Below are 4,543 nucleotides of genomic sequence, written 5' to 3'. Positions count from 1 at the left end.
TTTAGATCAACATCAACATCCTCTTTATTTATCTATCTATTCAGGCTCGGACTTGCCCACAGGGGAGCAGGTGCATTTGCAAGTGGGTCCCTGGGAAGAATTGCTAATAAATGGTGCCAATGCACTTGATTCAATAGTTACAGAGAAAGGCATCATCAAAACATTCATTAAATAAACTACCCAGTTTAATATCTTATAAAACTGTATGTAAATTTCTAAGCTGGGGTCAAGTAATATTGCATGCAACTGAACAGTGGGCTACCAGATTCAGTGTTACTAGTGGGTCATTGCCATCCCAGTTTGTCTGTCTATCTATCTCTTTATCTATCTGTTATCTATCTATCTATCTATCTATCTATCTATCTAGCTTTAATGTATGTATCTACCCAAAAATTGAAAAAGGAGGCAGCACCCCAAGAGTTACCAAAACAAGTGGATTTTATTTTGCCCAAGGGGCGTGACGGCATTTCTTTTCAAATAAACGTTTCTCAAGCAGTGAAACAAGTATACATCAGAAGTATATAAAGTATATCTATATATCTTTTTATCTCTATCTATAATCTATGTATCTATTTATAATGTAGCTATCTAATATATTTATTTATTGACACAAAGTGATAATGGCAACGGCGGTGCTGACCATAAGCAGGCCGGTATAGTAACCGTGTGATACCTATGCGTCGGCCATTAGAGGCAGGATGCCATTGTTCCACACTACATGTGATTGGTTTAGTTGAGCATTCCAGTCCTGGGTTTTCTGTGAAAGCTGTAATTGAGGAAACAGTTATGGTTACTATAGAAACAAGAGTTTCTCAATTGAATTAGATGTGATGGCGTACACTATACAATGTTACAGTATATACCATTACATTATTAGTCCTGTACAAGGCATAACCAGCATACGCTTGGTAAACCTTAGCCACTCAGGCCGCTTTCTATGGAACAGGACAGACTCGCTATCGGAGCCATTTCTAAAGGGAGCAACAATTCCAAGTAACGGATGATGAGGTATTGCTTCCATTTCAGACCCATCATAATGTAAAATCTGCATCTACATACGTAGAAATTGCTCCACAAGATCTGAAGTTAGCTGATTACTGAACTTGATTGTTAATCTGAAGTAAAATAAATAAATGCCATAGATTCAATGTGTAAAATGGAAACAATATATTATACAGCGCAGCAGACATGTGCAACAGATGTGGAATTACGGGCTTCGCTGTATCTGTTAGTTAAAGTGCCATTTCCTCTCGATATGTCTGCAGGACTGTTGTCCAGACTCTGACTTCTGCCCTACTAAGAGTAATACCAGAGCGCCCCCTCATGGAGTGACCAGTGACATGTCAGGATGAAATTCCTCCGAAGAGGATTGGTTGATTATATTTCTGTGGGGTGAAAACTGATAAAAAGGAAATCACACAGTCATACAAATCCTTCAGAATAGTTTTCTAGAAGTCTTAACATTCAGTTTAGGCTTTTATTTGTATGAAATATTTGTGCAGAATTTATTTTCATCTATGAAAGATTCTGTCACTCACGTACATAGTTAAATAGAATATTGAGAAGTGGAATATGCTTCAGGCCTAAGGAACTTTTCACATTTCTGTCATGGATATTTTATTATATGCGGCATGAAATTGGCAACAAAACAATTCTCTGACATTACTTTCTCAGGACTCTTTTTTATACTTCTATTATATATTATTCTCTTGAAAGCATAATGCCTAAATGTATCTATATTTAAATAGACCAGACAATCATGGATGATATTTGTTGAAAACCATGAAAAAAATGCATCAGTAACTGCCAAAATCTTACCTTGACTTCTACCTTATATAGAAATACAACTTCAAGATGCAGGCTGCAATGTGGAATTGGTACCACAGCCACCCAAATGCTGCCACATGGGTCACTATTGATACTAGTATCCTGGGATCGGCTCATGCAGGCTCGGACTGGCCTTCAGGGGAGCAGGTCAATCCCCCGGTGGGCCCCTGTGAATAAGAGATAAACGATAATACATTTGATTCTGTATTTCCAGATAAAGGCATCATCTAATCATTTGTTTTGCAAACTAATGTGGTTAAGACAATTTAAAAGCATGATTAGATGTATGTGCTAGGGTCAGATTCATTTTAGATGCAGCTGAACATTTGGCCCCTAGATTCCATGTTACTGCTGGACTCTTGCCTCCTCAGTCCAACACTGTGCTCAGGTATCAGAACCCACGTGTGACTGTTACCTCTGTATCTACTACAGCGATGTCACTGACTACATCTAGTCTATTGTTCATTGCACTGTGAATTATGTTACTGAGCTCAGTATCTGCTAAATCCCATTGTACTGACTCTCTGCTATATGTAGTCTTATGGAATAAAGGGGATCAGAGAGTCTGGCCAATAAACCTGCTTTTTTTGTCTTTTGAAATAACTTCCCAATAATACCATTATAAATGGGCTAATAATATATTTATATTATGATCCGATTTCCCCTCATAACTATTGTGGTCTTTCCATAAAACTGAGGCTCATTCATTGATGTATCATTCTACAATAAAAATTTACTTAGATAATTAAGTGATAGACTTAAAGAGATTGTCCCACTAACAAAGTACATTTTAATCAACAGATCTTGGACTAATAATAATTTCCACAATTGGATGTGTTAAATAAAAATATTCCTGTGCTGAGATATTCTTATAACTGTGCCGCTGTCTAATCAAACCACAGCTGCTGGGCAAGGGAGGACACACAAGAGTATGCAGATATTATAACATGGGATCACAGCGGATTCTTTCTGTGAGGTAAAAAAAAACATCTCTGAGTCTGTTTCAAAATAGGCAGGTAAATGTTGTCCCTGACAAAAAGAATCAGCTATGATCCCATGTTGTCCTGTCTGTATACTCTCTTTTGCTTCCAGAATTCAATCCAATAGTGGAACTTAATATTATTTCAAACACTCATGGCTAAAATGTGCTTTACTCATGGGACAACCCCTTTAAGGGCTCTTTTAGAGGTCAGTGTGTCCGGTACGTGGACGATGCCAAGATGCGGCCATCCAGGCTGAGAATTACTGATGAATAAGCTGCTGGGAGTGGAGCATCAGTGACTAGTGGTGACAATGTTGAGGTTACTGTTGGTCACTGAGGCTGCATTCCAAGCCAGGCTGAACTGCGGTGACCTCAGCATCACATGAGATAAAGTCACTTAGTTCACCGCAGTTCAGCTCAGTGAATTCACTGCAGATCACCATTCTCAGGTGTTTATGGTTCCTCAGGAAGGGGAACCAGGGGGACCAAGGAACTAGAAAGAAGCACTTGCTCGGCGTGTAGCACTTGTCCTTGTATAGAAGTATGCCATTCACTACTTTGCTGTAATCTTTATTTACCTAAAGTCTTCCTAATTTTTTATGCACAGGTGAGTGCCACAATTTCATTTCTTCTAAAATACTATGTTTACATTACTGTTGCTGAGCACCTTCCCAGCTGGTGGAGTAGTGTGTTTATGTGGAGCGTTGATATTTTCTATTTCTATTGGACTTACACATAAACCTTAATATTTTAGCTTAATCTGCTCTTTGTATCTTTGTACGTCCTTTACTTGGGAATGTCTGGAAAGCTTTGGTATTACTCTATCTCATGAGTAGCTGTCTATCTAGATGAGCCAAATACAAAACAATGCTAATTCCCCTTTAAGTGGATGTGGGTTCTGTTGTAGCACATTTTGCCACAGAATATAGGATAATAATCATAATCAATCATATGATTACAATTATTTTTGTACATGGCCATTTATCAGCAGAAAATTTAGCAACAAGGGAATTTAATACAGGCCAATAACAGTTCAAAGTGAATTGGACTCCTTATCAGATGGCTAATTTTGCAAAAATATAATAAATGAATCAGAACACTGGGGTAATAATAACCTCAGGCAAGTTATACATTTTCTTTTTTTCCATCTCTTGATAGGTTTCCTGGCAGGACAATGCGATTTCATGAACATCCCTTACTCATCCAGCCTCCAGGCGGTGCACATACCACCCAAGATCTGTCCTCAGGGGTGAGAAGCTGCCTTTTCTCTGAGTTCATGCCATGTTCCTTAGTCACCCTACAGATGATTTACCTGATCTGTCAAACAACTTGGCTTTCTCAGAAAGGACCTTTCCACGCAGTCACATATGCGAGACATGTCTGCATGTGAACAGTACAGATAATGATGCTCCTTGCAATGTTTGTCTCTTCTTAAACAGGATGTACATTCCAAAGTAGGTCTCCTGTCGAAACATATCTCAACAAATATGTATTTAACCTCACTGAATAAACAAATTAATAAAAAACATAATTTGTTTGGGTGCTTTTTATCTGTCAGCACATATAAGCAAGGTCAAGTGATTCTTCAGAAAGAAATAAAGCAAAATGATGTCACTTCAAAAATATCTATTTCACAACCAGATGGGAAATCTAGCTTCAACTGAAGGAAAAGCTTAAAGATGCCTATAAGAGAATGTACAGTATATACTGAATGGTTATCTGTACTGAGATGAT

The 4,543-nt window shown here is 38.0% G+C and overlaps 1 long non-coding RNA gene across 1 annotated transcript; it reads right to left on the bottom strand.

Moving 5' to 3' along the window:
- Positions 1-420: 420 nt before the first annotated feature.
- LOC141059764 (uncharacterized) lies at positions 421-4,245 on the bottom strand. The gene is made up of 3 exons (XR_012222590.1): positions 4,122-4,245; positions 1,819-1,994; positions 421-766 (listed from the first exon to the last, which is right to left on the bottom strand). It is a non-coding gene; the product is annotated as an uncharacterized lncRNA (long non-coding RNA).
- Positions 4,246-4,543: the final 298 nt, after the last annotated feature.

The sequence above is a fragment of the Dendrobates tinctorius genome, unplaced genomic scaffold (genome assembly GCF_039654945.1).
Source record: "Dendrobates tinctorius isolate UK_male_01 unplaced genomic scaffold, ASM3965494v1 ptg000231l, whole genome shotgun sequence".
NCBI classification, from domain to species: Eukaryota; Metazoa; Chordata; class Amphibia; order Anura; family Dendrobatidae; genus Dendrobates; species Dendrobates tinctorius.
Note: the sequence above shows the minus strand (reverse complement) of the source record. Positions and strands in the feature narration are given on the sequence as shown.